At 39.4% G+C, this 15,130-nt stretch overlaps 1 pseudogene; it reads right to left on the bottom strand.

Moving 5' to 3' along the window:
* Positions 1–4,454: 4,454 nt before the first annotated feature.
* On the bottom strand, positions 4,455–12,736 carry LOC123484904 (annotated as a pseudogene).
* Positions 12,737–15,130: the final 2,394 nt, after the last annotated feature.

Genomic DNA, 15,130 nt, shown 5'->3' with positions numbered 1-15,130 from the left:
GAGCCTATTCAATTCCATGAAAACCGGGCGCATTCCTACTGTACAGAAGAGGCCATATTTGTGGATATTGGGGTAGTTTATAGTACTGGGGTAGAAGGGTCTTTGGGCATGCAAGGTTTTTCTGAGTGAAAATCAAATATTTGTTCTGGGTAGGTACTGCTTCAATTTGGCATTCTGACAGTCAAAAACCAATACATCTAACAGTTCGATCTAACAGTGAGGGAGACATTCACACCTTTATGCAGGACAACCTTTCCAGGGTTGATGAGCATGTACATGTAATAAGATGATCTGTGAAGGTGACTGGTATAATAATATAATATAATATGCCATTTAGCAGACTTACAGTCATATGGTTGATGTACTAGCTAAATGAAAACCAGCAGCTGGTTTGTTCAACCAATAGTTGAACCTACAGTGCCTTCGCTGTAAAGCATTCAGGAGCCCTTGATTTTTAACTCAGCAAAGGGTCTGAATACTTATGTAAATGTGATATTTTTATTTGATAAAATAGCAAAAATGTCTAAAACCCTGTTTTTTGCTTTGTCAATATGGTATTGTGTAAGATTGATGAGGTAAAAAAACAATTTAATCAATTTTAGAATAAGCTGTAACCTAACAAAATTTGGAAAAGGTCAAGGGGTCTAAATACTTTCCAAGGCACTGTATAACCAACTCACGGAGTGCCCACAGATCAATTGTATAAGTTATGGATAATAACTTCAACCAATATATCTTCAAAAGTTATTGGGAAATGGAACACCTGACTTAAACAATAAATAAATCAAGTTTTTTTGACTGGAAAGGAGCTGGTGCGTACACTGTCATAGGAATTTATGCTCTTAGCAATATATGATCTGAAAATGAGATTAGCAAATCACCCATACTATAAATCAATATATCTGTAGCAGCATATGCTTGGCTTTAGCTGTATTCATGCCATGTGATTCTTAATATGATCATGCTGTCAGTTAGTACAAAACATATAGCTGGCTCTTAGCTCAGCCTGCCTGTCCTCACTTCGCAAACAAGATTTAGCTAAAAGCATGTGGGCTGCTCAGTCAGTCAGTGTTGTGCAGCAAGCTATCGTAGCCTGAAGCTCTGTTGTGTCATTAACATTCCTGTAGCTGAGGAGAGGTATTCTCAATGTTCTGAATGTTCTGCTACATGATAAAACAGCTCTGCCTGTCACCTGGGATCTGAGCGGCACACTCCACGCCCTCCTTGTCCCCTTCCCTCCTTGTTGAACTGTTCCTGTACCTGCACCCCTAACACTCAACAATAACAACTAGCTTGTGCTGCCAGTAATTTAGGAAACATCTCTCTGTCTTTCTTCTCTCTCTCTCTGCCCTCTCTGTCTCTTTCTGTCTGTCTCTCTGTCTCTCTCTCTCTCTCTCTCTCTCTCTCTCTTCTTTCTGTCTCTTTCTCTCTCTCTCTGTCTCTCTGTCTGTCTCTTTCTCTCTCTCCCGCTCTCTCTCTCTCTCTCTGTTATTTCGCACTTTCTATCGCTGCCCCCCCCATCTCTCACTCACACTCTCACAACACAAGATTACAACACTGACATCCCTTCACTGCCAGATTGAGAGACAGTCTGTTTTTATCTGAAACATATTATTTCACCCAGCTGACAAAAAACACTTCATTCCCTTGGCAGACAGTGATAGATATATTTAAAGTGATTATCTTGCTGATGGATGTGAGAGACACAGCATCGTGTTTTCAAGAGGCCTGGGCTGTCATGTGTGGTCTCTTGGCATGGGTGTGTGTATGTGTGCGCGTGCAGTCCTGCCCTGTCTGCCCTCTCACTGATTCTGACGTGCAAGGTATTTTGTTCACCCTCAGGTTGACACTGAGTGGCGGTCTTTAAAATCACTACTGCAAAACAAACAGGAGCCTATAGGTAACCAGATCTGCTATCAGCCAATGCTGTTGATTGCTTCTGTTTACCAATCACTGGGAGAGTGTACCCTAGGGCCAACCACTTGAGCCCGGGAGTTCTGCCCAGATTCACTCTGCACTAATTATTGTGTGTGTGTGTGTGTGTGTGTGTGTGTGTGTGTGTGTGTGTGTGTGTGTGTGTGTGTGTGTGTGTGTGTGTGCATTTGAGTGGTCAGTACTGCTTAATGAGTAGATTAAAGTCGCCACTCCTGCCATATCTTACATATTGAAGTAGCTTCCAGAAAGACTCAAGAGAGTTCCAACCTAATGCAGAATTAAGACATTTATTTTTCAACAATTACAAAGAACAAAATATTTTAAAATCATATTTATATCTTACATCAGCTGTACAGAGATGACGTGTTCATTCTAAATGATTCTGGAACAAGAACTGAACTAGAAAAACTAGGAGTGCTTTAAGTCGATGAAAATATTTGTCTATACAAAATAGAAAAAAAGACATTGAACTGGAAAATGGAATCCATAATATTAAACTCTGATGTAAGGTTAAGGCCTCTTAACTGTCCCAAAGCATTTTACAAAATAATACGATGGCCTCTTATAATTGCTAAAAAAAATTTATCTTATTCCAAGGGATTATAGGAAAATGATTAAAGGTGAACTTAATTTGCTTTCTATAAAAATAACTTTTTTTCCAATGGCAGTTTCTTTATTTTAAAACTAATCACGTAACTTTTCTAGTGCAAATATTGAAATTATCATTCACTTTGAAGAAGAAGCAAAGATTACATTTCAAGTACTGGTAATATTAATAACTAAGTAACCAGTAAGTTCAGTTTGTCTGGTGTCTGTGGGTCAATACTATACATTGTATAGCTCATGCGGCACTTATATTTAAAAGTATTGTAAATATGTCAATAAAATTCACATTGTACCTTTAAAGGCATTTCAATCTGTAGTAAGTGCTATTTAATGTGCATTGTAAAGTACGGTGCAGCACCAAGACTTTAACCGAGCAATATGGCAACTCATCGCTGGTTTCGCTGACTGGAAATGAGAGGGAAACTTGTTGTGCTTCAGCTGTTGAAGGAAATTAGAATTTTCCCGTTAAAAGTGTGAATGAAAGAAGGAAGGATTCAGTGAAGGAAGTAATAGAAGGTCAATGTCTCTCATTGTCTCTGTTTCATATCACAGCCTAAACTCCCAAGTTTTGGATGAGATAGTCATGCTCAGATAAAAGTTGTAATGTATTTTAATTTTCTTGTCAATTTTCTGACATGGAAGCCATTTTGTTAAAAGATTAATTTGATTTCTGGATGCTATCGTGAAAATAAAAATTATTTTATATGCAAAATGTTAATCTTGTCACATCAATAAGATGTATTTCTTGTTAGAAGTGCTGAAGTTGTATAAAAGAGTGAGTTGTCAGTGCTTTCACTATAGGTTTTATACTTTCTTGGAAAGAGAAGGGTTTGAAATTGTCTATCAGCAAGGAACTCCTCATAATCTCAGCCTCTTTTTCCACTCGCCTATATAGAAATAGAACTTCCATTTTCAGAAACAAATGGCAATCTGGAAAACAACAGAAGTGCGATAAGTACCATTTAGTTCAAATCCTCTGATAATGACACTCACATGAATTTGCAAACACGCTTACAAAAATGAAATTTGAACTGCATATCATATGTTGGCAAAAGAATACTAGAGAATATGGCTAATAAACATAAATATATATACAAGTGTTGTTCAGGCATATGTGAGAATGATGTAGGATATGTGCAGAATTAAATTGTTGTGTGCATGTCGTATGCCTTATAATTGTCCATAAATATCACTTGATTTCCTATAATTAATTTTGTAATATCCTTTTCTTTTATAAATGTCCATAAAAGCCTGCTCTTGAAGTACATAGTCTCAATCAAGCACAGCCACTCATCCACAATCATATTGGTATCATTTCCTCTCTTGACGATAAGTTGTATTCATCGTCAAGTAGAGTATTGACATGGTGTTGAGTTTTTTGGGGATGTAACAGGTTCTGCAGGAGCCAGGGCTCATGCCTCTCATCCTGAGGCCAGATTAATCACTGGCTGTGGTGGAAGGACGACGCTGACCCTGGCATTCCCGCCTATGTACGCCTGACAGTTCCCTCGAGTAGTCTCCAGCGCCTCGACGCCACGATGGATCCAGTCGCCCAGCCGATGAGGCGAAGTCTATGGAACGCTGTTTCAGCACAGACTACTACTCCGCTGCACTCCCAGCCCTCTTCCTGATGTGGTGCTTGTTGTCCGCTTGGGTTGGCCTGTACGATTGTGAAACGCCTGGGGGACCTGTCGCTCAGTTCATGAGGAAACGTGGACTAGGGTTCCAGGCCTTTCAGCGCACACCCAGGTTTTGCCGCTGGTCGCCTCTTCTCAACCCAATCTGGATAGCATGGCTGGGTAAGGTGAAGCAGCTGCCTCTTTCTAGCTCACGCTTCCACCAGGTTCAGCTCCTATGCCCAGGTGCCTCTCAGCTCGTAGCACCTTGATCGACCTTCTCCCATGGACCTTGATTCAGGTGTTAGGGAAGAGTTTTGGCATAACTACAGGTGGCTTGGTCGCCAGAAAGTGTTTCCATTGGAGACTGTAAGAATTAGTTGATTTGGATGATAACAGCTCATCTGGGAAAGACAGGAAATGTAGAATAGGTATACTGGTTTAATAGTACTTTAAACTCTTAAAAGGTCATGTGTGGCAATGCTAAAAGAGAAGACACCACAGATTGACTAATAATTAATTGCAACAAAATATTTACTTTCAAAAAACTTTGTACTGATATTGGACAAAGCTTCAAGAAGATACTACCACTGGGTATCCAAAGCTGGGACTGTTGGATAATGAGTTGGACAAGAACTGGGTACATAGGGAATATTCAACAATTTGGGATTAAATTGAGATGACTGTTACTAAGTGGCTTCCCTGAGCAGCCTGTTTCAGGTGCTGTCATCTTTATCTGGCCTGGGATGTAAATAGAGTTTGGATCAATAAAGGGATTTGCATGGCCACTGGTAGATACAGCTAAAACAGAGACACTGGTTTCCTGTGATCCAGGTCTGATTCACAAAGCGTCACCAAAAGTGATCCAGGACGGTTTTGTATTTGTGATCATAATGAATAAGAGGGGAACTGATCCCTAGATCAGCACTCACTTCAGAGACGCCAAGAATACAGGCCTGGTCTTGTCGTTTTAGGTCAAGCATGGGGACTTGGCAACACAGTGCATCATAAGGTCTGGAATTCAGTCTCATCTGGCCTCCTTGCCTATAGAGAGCCTCACAGTGACAATGATAGCACATTTCCAGGACTGTGGCCCACTGGAAGTGGTTCTCTGGTCTGAGTCAGGCTGCAGGGGAAGAGGCTGATTAGCTTGGCATGTACAAAGGCTCACAAACCATGTAAATACTGCAGAAAAACAAGAGCTACTATCACTAACTGCTTACACAATGCACAGGTAATGAATGTAAAGAAGAAAAATGCACAGTAGTGCTTGAAACATTGAGTAAGAGAACACAGCTTCACAGTGTGGATTAATGATCAAGCAAAAAAGGAATTTACAAGTATAGTTGTAAACTAGCTGGCCTTTCCAACAAATCCAATCATCACTGCATATAACCAGTCACATTGGGTAAAGAAAGTGAAGCAATGTTTACTTATTTTATTTGTGCCATATTAGTTGTTAGTGTGTGTAGGTCTCAGGTTCGAATAGTGTAGTAAATTAGATTGTGTGGGTCAAAAGTCAATCAATTGAACTTGCACTGCTTTCAGTGCTCAAACACATGGCATGACTCAAACAACTCCTCACTTTACACACCTACTGACTTTGCCTGGTCAGCCCCTGCACCACTATGCAGTTTTGTTGATCAAGATAAGACTGAACCTTGAACTACCTAAAGAAACCTAAGACAGTAACATCTCTTTAATAAAGCATACAGTAACTTAAATGAGCATGGTTTCTTCCAGTCCTCCAGTGAGAGTAAAAACGTCTAACCTGAGAGCCCATCAGCAACACTCACATGAATACTCTAAAAATTGACCCACCAACATGTTGCCAGGTGAAGGAAAGTGGGAAACACACACGTCAAGGGTCACCTCTCCAACCTGAACACTGAGCCAGCTGTTCTGGTGCTCATCTGCCTGCCTGTTTGCTTGTCTGTTTCAAAAGCCATGGATCTTACCTAAAGGCCTGGGCTCCCATCATCATGGATCAGCTACAATGGAGGCCGCCCCTGGTCAGCCCAGCCCCCACTGCACTGCCTCACAAAACACAAGACAGGCATCTCCATGGTGTTTCTCAACTCAAAGACTAGTCAACAGACAAATATGATTCACTCTGACTGTCCTAGCATCTAGGCTATGGGTAAGAAAGACAGCTGTCAAGACATTACATTTATATTTTTAGTTTGTTTAGCATGACGCTTCTATCCAGAGCGACTTTTGCTGGTGTCAGTGAGTGCATACATTCTTTTTTTTCTTTTTTCATACCTCTGGGAATCGAACCCACAACCCTGAAGTGCTAAACGCCATTATACCAAATTGAGCTACATCCCTATGACCAACGCCATGTTTTGGCACCAATGTCTCTGGGTTGAAATGGATATGTTCTATTCTATCTTCAAGCTATGGATGGATGACTTTATATATTGTACTGTATCGTGCTATTTACTCTTTTCAAACAGGACAGGAAGAGGGGGGCTTGGTGAAACAAAACCTATGGAGCCATTTTTTGTTCTCGCAGCAAAGAGGAATTGTCTCAGATGGAACAGGATACTCAAACAACAAAAGACTCCAAAAGACACATCCAATTGAAAGATTTGTCAGGGTAACTTATGAGAGCACCAATGCAGTGTGCAGATTTTTTGCAAAATATTAGCCTCAGGAACAGAATATGAGAGTTGCGGGAGGTGTCTTTAGATGATATCACTATCGCTGACGTGGCAACTTTGTCAAAGTATAACTGCTTTAGTAACCGCACACAACAAATGCAAATACAAGGTCTAATATACAAGGCGATGAAGTCCAGTAAGTACTGTGCAGGCAGCAACCAAGTCTCACTCTAGGACTATATAAGGAAGATGGTCCTCGCCACCATGCATTCTAATACGAACAGTGAGGCAGTGAGTTCACTATTCCAGTTCACTCTACATTCCAGCATGTATGGTCCCGACACAAAGCGCTGACTCATGTAGATGTGGAGTCATTCTAAAGAAGTTCTGCTTTCAGGTCTATCCCAGAAGGTACCAGGATTCTAAACAGAAAGACTGTTGTAGAATCATTGTATATGGGTGGTATTCTGAGTTTGAAATACTCAGCATGGGTGAACATTAGATTTTCATCAGTGTCTTAGATTGACTGTAATAATTTTGTAGTGTCTGTAAAGGGTTCTTCAGCTATTCCCATAGAGAACTCCTTTGGTTCCATAGAACTTTAACAGGTAGAAGAACTCCTTTTAATTTACATAGAACCTCTGCAAAAGGAGTTCTACATTTTACATTTTAGGTCATTTAGCAGACGCCTTATCCAGAGCGCCACTTACAGTTAGTGAGTGCATACATTTTTTCATACTGGCCTCCCGTGGGAAACGAATCACAAACCCCAGGTTGTGTGCCACGCCAACCAACTGAGCTACAGGGGGACTATGGAACTCCAAAAGTGGGGCTCCATGGAACCAAAAGGTTCACCCTGGATCCAAAAAGGGTTCTCCAATGGGTCACACTAATAACCCCTTTGAGTTCTAGGGGATAGCACCTTTTTTTCTAAGTGTATTTGAGAAGCAGAATAGGGTTATTTTGAACATTCTCTGATCAGCTAACCGGATCAATCAGACTGACTGTGCTGGAGATGGCTATGGAGTTAGAGAAAACTAAAGACTTAACCAAAAGGCACAGAGGCAATAAGAGGTTTGATCTGAACACATGTGGGGCCTAGCAGGTGCATCATTGATCATTTCAAGTCCCCCCAAGCATCTCTAAGCAAATTGTTGTGTGAGCTCTCAGTGCCAATGCAACCAGCTGGCTGCAGCTACCACTCCTGGGTAATACTGCCAACTGGCAAGGAGGGCAATGAGGTACACAAAGGTAACCCAACTGAATCTACACAAATGTACAGTACAAAGTTACAGAGCTTTTTTGAGAATAATGAAAGAATATCGGCTTTTCAAATCTTTTTTGAGATTGGCCATATCTTTTTGAATGTGAATGTGGATATTATACATACTTAATCTTTTCAATGCAAACTATGGATTTTGTGTGTGTTGTTTTGAAGATGAATGCTATGAGGCTGTTGTAGTGACATTATTTATGAGTCTCTGGGGGTGTGAACTCCCAGCCTGAGGACACACTTGTTCTATGCTCACACTAACAAATGCTTGGTTGTTTGGTTGACCCAACTGCTGCTGCAGGTGTTGGGGTCACTTCTAGTTGGGTTGTTTTCTTTAAAACCTGCTGGTTATTGATGCTGGGTTACTGAGATATGACCAAGCAGGTCGATCAGAAGACTGGAGGCATAGTTTAGTCGGGGCGTGACATTCAGATAGTTATTTTTAAGCTACCTGAGTAAAATGTCATTCCTGTTCATCTGTTCTGCTGAATAGTTTTAACATGCTATGGTTAAACATTTACTCGCTGAATGATGCTTATAGAAGTAAAAGGAGTTCCCTAAAAGCTTCTAAAATCCCATTGTTGGGATAGAATAAGGTGGTATACCTTATTATAATATGTATTAAATAATCTTAATATTATAGAGGAATGTGAAGAGAAAAAAGGACAAATGTTATTTGTGGTATGTAACTTAATATGATGAAACAGAATGACATTTATGATGTTAGATAAGGTCTCGATACTAACAGTGCTTGTCCTCTCAAGATGAAGCTTCTTCATGAATAATACCTGTAGCATGACTCGCTATCACCAACCAACTAGAGTGTTTACCAATAGTGTTGGATCGTGACATCCACTTGTATTGATCATATCTTCACTAATGCTACAGAGCTTTGCTCCAAAGCAATATCGTTCTCATTGGCTGTAGTGACTCATAACATTGTGGCAATAACAAGGAAAGCTAAAGTACCAAAGGTAGCCCTAAAGTTATTTATAAGAGATCATACAAAATGTTTTCTGAGGACTCTTTGTTGAAGATGTAAAAAATGTATGTTGGTCTGATGTGTATAAGGAGGAGAACGCAGATGCAACACCTGGAGGATTATTCTTGTCAATTTTTACAAACATGCACCTGTTAAGAAACTAATCAGAGAACTGTTAGAGCTCCCCTGGACGATGATGAATTGAAGAATTGTATGGTTCAAAGAAATTATGCAAATAAAGTGGCAAACAAGTCAGGCAGCTCAGCTGATTGGTCGACATACTGTAAATTGAGACATTTTGAACAGTGAACCATCATATTTGTGTATTGAAGATCTAATAATGAAAAAGAAGGATTGCAATGTTAAATTTGGTCAAATGTGTGTGGAAGAGATTGAAAACGATTGTTATCCAACAATAATGATAAGCCACCAGGTACAGACAACCTAGATGGGAAACTATTGAGAATGGTAGCAGACTGTATTGCCGCCCTTATTTGCCATGTCTTTAACCAAAGCCTAAAGAGGTAACCACAGGCGTTGAAGGAAGCTAAAGTAATTCCACTACCTAAAAATAGTAAAGATCCCTTTGCTGGTTCTAATGTTACCAATCAGTTTGCTGCCTGTTCTTAGTAAACTGATGGAGAGAATTGTATTTGAACAACACAAAGCTCTTTTTCTAAAGCACAAGTTAACTACTGACTTTCAGAATGCATATAGAGAAGGGGCACTCAACTTGTGCTGTACTGACTCAGATGACTGATGATTGGCTAAAATAAATGGATAATAATATGATAGTTGAGCTGTATTATTAGATTTCTTGTGTAGCCTTTGATGTTATTGATCATAAATTGTTATTGAAAACTCAATTGTTATGGCTTTACATCACCTGCCATCACATGGTTGGAGAGTTACTTATTCAATAGAACTCAGAGAGGATTCTTCAATGAAGCTTTTCTAACATCAGATATGTACAGTGTGGTATCCCCAGGCAGTTGCCTTGGGTTGTTACTCTTCTCTATTTTTACAAATGATTTGCCACTTGTCTTACAAGAAACTAAAATGACTATGTATGCTGATGATTGCACACTCTACACATCAGCACCTACAGCCAGGGAGGTCACTGAGACTCTTGTGCAAAGGGTTACAGTCAGTGCTAGAATGGGTAATTAATAAACAAACTGGTCTTAAATAAATCTAAAACCAAAAGCATTGTATTGGGTTCAAAGTATTATATCTTAGATCTAAACTCAATTGGAGCTGTGCATGAAGGGTGTGACCATTGAACAAGTTGAAGAAGCTGAACTCTAGGAGTAACATTGGATGGTCAGTTATCATGGTCAAGTCCTATTGACAAAGTTGTTGTTGGGGAGAGGTATGTCTGTTATAAAAAATATGTTCTGTGTTTTTTAAAACAAAGATCAACTGTACTAGTTGTTCAGGCTTTGATCTTGTCCCATCTTGATTATTGTCCGGCACATGGTCAGGTGCAGCAAAGAAAGACCTAGAAAACTGCAGCTGGCTCTAAACAAAGCAGCACACCTTGCCCTTAACTGCACACACAGAACTAACATCAACAAATATGCATGATAGTCTTTCAATGGTTGAAGGTTGAGGAGAAATTGACTACTTCTCTTCTAGTCTTTTAAGAAACATTTGTGTGTTGAAAATGCCTAACCACTTGTATAATCTATTTGCATACACTTCAAACAGACATAACAGACCGGGACATGCCACTATAAGCCCTCTTCACGGTACCCAAACCAAAAACAGATTGAATGCGGCGTTCTGGTTATGGATAGAGCCAGTGTCATCGTGGAATGCTCTTCCACCAGAGGTTACTCAGGCAAAATGCAAGTCTAGCTTTAAAACACAGATTTAAAAAAATATATTTAACCACAGCACCTCCCTATTTCTAAAGATCTAATTTAACTGTACTATGTACAAGAAAATGAATATATATGTGAATAGTGTGTAAATAGTATTTTTGTTGAATCTTGGGTGTCTTCTCTATATATACAACTATTTTTATTTTGAATGTAATATAATATTTTATGTTGTTCTTGTCTATAACTGTTCTGTACTTTGTCATGTATTTGTAGGTTTTATGTGGACCACATGAGGTTGGTGGCACCATAATTGGGGAGAATGGGCTCGGTGGTAATGGCTGGAGCGGTATTGGTGGGATGGTATCAAATACAACAAACACATGGTTTCCATGTGCTTGATGCCATTCCATTTACTCTGTTCCAGCCATTATGTGAGCCGTCCTCCTCAGCAGCCTCCACTGATGTGGACCCCAGGAAGAGTAGCTGCTGCAATGTGCAGTAGCTAGTTTATCATGGCTAGAAGGTATCCAGCTTTTTGTCTGATTAAAGTCAGATTTGACTTTTCGTGAGAAGTTAGGAGAATTTACGTAGCTGGTTAGGAGAATTTATGTAGCAGATTAAGACAATTAGGTTACAGGGAAAAGGGTTATGGTTAGCTAAAACGCCAAAAAAGGCAACTGTTAATTTGACAAAACCTTGATCCCTTCTAGCCATGACTATAGCTAATGGGTATCCTAATAAACTAAACTCAAGGGTGGCCAATAAGATCTAGCTGGAAAGCCACGCCCCTAATAAAACAGGCCTCCTGAAAATAACCTGAGGATTACATAAAAAAATGGCCCAGCTGCTAGGTCCACTCAGCATGAGTGTAAAAAATACCCAACTGATTGTTAAATTAACCCATGTTTGTAAAATCCCAACAAACCAACATGTTGGGGTTATTCACCCAAACCAACTGGCTGGGTCAAAACAACTCAACATGTGTTCTGTCCACTAGTTAACCAGAAAGTAAATGGGTTACCAAATAACCAAAAAGTGTTTGGTATGAACAGTTGGGGGAAATAAACGTAAAACAACTAGAGAAAATGATAAACACAAGCAACATTTGGTTTTGTTTAGTTTTATATTTCAAATAATAATAATAATTATTAGTATTTCAAGCTATTTGAATGACTTTTCCTGTATGCATTGAACCCGCACGTTGATTTCGTTCGTGCTCCTACCCTTTAAATACAAAATACACAATATAAAAAAAACTGTGCCTACTTTAAGGAATTTGTGAATGTATTGTTTTGAAATCACAGACACTTTCTGCTCTTAGCGGGGCGGGGGACGACGCGCTGCATCACCTTGATCAACTGTGTAGTCCAAACGTTACGCACCGGACCCAGCTTGGTCTGCGCGTGAAAAGTGGTTTTATTTTTGTTTTTTTCTAATACAATAGAGCAAACGGTAGCCTGCCTATAAGATACAATAATTACACACCTGTCTCTGCGAAACTGATTATCTCCGAGCTCTCCTCCAGCACTTCGTTGGCATTGCTGGGTCGCGTGTCCATCCAGATTCGGATTTCTACTCTCCCATCCTCGCGCACTTACCGGCGTGGAGTTTCGAAGCAGTCACCATCGCCGCCTTCGGGATAGAATGGGTGATGTTGGGTCTTACCCTCATCTGTAACCTGCTCCAGATATGCCTTTTCACCACCTCCAGAAAGTCAATGTCCACCAGTCCCGATTCCTGGGCTGACCGATGCCACACGAAGTGCAAGTTTCCTGAGCTACGGTGTGCGTCTCCGTTCCCGGCAAAGGGTTCAAGGATCCCGGCGCCGCTTCTTTGCAGAGGACAGACTGCACGCAAGCCATAAATAATGCCACTTTGATTATACAGTTAATCATTTTCTTTATGAAGAAAAAGTCGTGATATTTGAAGTGCCTGCTCAATTCGTTTTCACGCAAAAGGCAGAATATTGCTGTCAAATGTAGGCTATTCACTTGGCGTTATTAAGAAAATACGATTTCGAATGAAAAGAAAGATAAAGTTGTAAATCCCGTTAGTCCGTATAAAGTTGCAAGGAGTCCATGTGGGTTGAATAAAAATAAATATTCCACTCAATTCAGACGCATTTTGATTAAATATTCAATTCACTGTACTTGAAATATTCCTCTGCTCGTGTCTGTGTTCATTCCTGATGTCTGTCACTTCCAGCTGACTTCACTTCAGGGTCACAGTGGGAGCCAAGTCCGTTCTGCCTGTCTCAAAGACTTTGCTTCACCATTTCAAGGTAAATACAATTTAAAAACTAGTAGGCTACCATTTATCCGTCAATTGAGTTTCAGTTCAATGCCTGACGTATCATGCCATGGTTTAATTGATCTGCAATCCGCAATAATCATTATTTAGAAACTAATAGAAGAGGACAAACTAAACGAATAGAAAATCAACGCATTGGTTGATAAACACAAGTCAGGATATTCCATAGAAGGGAAAAACTGTTATTTGTCAATGACAACTTATCGCATATTGTAGCATCCAGTTTTTCATTTGCTTTGACTTACTCCTTCAGTTTTTGTTCCTGTATATCCTTATTGAAATGCACCTTAATTGGATTTGAATTCTGATATGAAATTGCCCTGATGTACTTGAGCACAAAGAGGTCTAATGATCGACGAACCTTTCCTTGCTATGTCGATTTAGGAGTCCCATAGACTGGAGTTTTTATACAAGGAAACCACGTGGGACGTCCCACTAATCAAACAGACTCCTCTAGTCATTTGGTAGGAGATTATGCATAGGCTTAAGGTAAACTATCCTCCTTAGCTGTCCTGTCCAGAGAAAAATACTTATAATCATGGAAAACGAATTAGGAGAGATAAAAAAATGACTTAAGAATTCGAGTAACCAATTATTTACCAGACTGACTGGTGACTTGCATAATGTTGATTTGGGCACAATATAGAGCATCATTAGCATAGACTATCTTTACAGTGGAAACTATCTACTTGAAATAAGTAAACGAGGATTGCATCAATAAACTTCCATTATATAATTAATTAACATTTAATATGTTCCAGCCTGTAGGTCTATACAGTCATATACCAGCTATGTTTTAGCCATAAAACATTTTCATCAACACGTGCTATCCAAATGTTTTTTTGTTGTTGCTGCATTTTCATGCTTCAAACAAAAATAAAAATGTCCAATATAGATGCTCCAAAGAAAAACAGCTAAAATAGAAAATAAAATGGTACCGACAGATTCTTGACAGGCCTTTTTTATTGCGGCTCAACCATGACTGCATGGTGATCATAAGCATCTCCTAAACCAGACTGGATGTACTGGAAACAACACTCAAGGTAATACAGATTTAAGCGCCAAAGGGTACACTGTAGGTGTGGGTACTATTTTTATATTTGAAGTGACACAAAACATAATAAATTTAACGGTCAGAGCTCTGATTTTGTCGTCACTCAAATATGAGTGAAATATAAGCCTAAAAAAATATCACATAATACATTTGACTCAACATTGGCAAAATAGTACTAGGTGAATGCCCAACATATTGTAATGCGACAGCCAAATGGGCGGTTCTCCAAATACTGTAACAGATCAGATCACGTTGAAAGTTGTTAAATGCTGCCACCCTTCTTCTAAATATTGCAACTACACATTGCATGAACTGCACAATTTTTACAATCTGCAGCCAGGCAATAAACCGGATAGGTCGTAGCCACATAGCCTATAAAGGCATATATTCTAACAGTTGAAAAATAAATGTTTTATTTACAGCATAAATCATGAAATATGCTGGGAAACAGTTTGAGGGATAACATGGCACATACAATGACTGTGTAGGCTACTATAGATAATTAGATGTGATAAATGGGAAACTTTGCACTGTTACTATAGCCGATGTATTTGTCAAACGCAGGCTGTTCAATTTCAACCTGAGGGCAGAAACACCCTAGATTTGGTTTTCACTCTCTTAGTTAAATTGTAATCACCCATTAAACATTATTCTATAATCTGCTGTGTAGGCCTACATACAAAATATAGGGTTACGCAAAAACACGCTTGCACCAGTTTGGCATTTATAAAAATTGAACTTGACATGAGAATGTGCTTAGCCCTTGTTTTTAGTGGTTGAAGTGACATATTGCAAGCAGGCAAGTTGAGCCTAGTATTTGTTCAAATTATACATATAATTACACTTATTTCTAAAAAAATTATATAAAAAATTTATATATAATATATATGATTGAATTATTTGCTGTTAGTGAGAAGAGGAC

Source organism: Coregonus clupeaformis, unplaced genomic scaffold (assembly GCF_020615455.1).
Source record: "Coregonus clupeaformis isolate EN_2021a unplaced genomic scaffold, ASM2061545v1 scaf0490, whole genome shotgun sequence".
Classification (NCBI taxonomy): Eukaryota; Metazoa; Chordata; class Actinopteri; order Salmoniformes; family Salmonidae; genus Coregonus; species Coregonus clupeaformis.
This window is presented reverse-complemented; position numbering and strand designations above follow the sequence as displayed.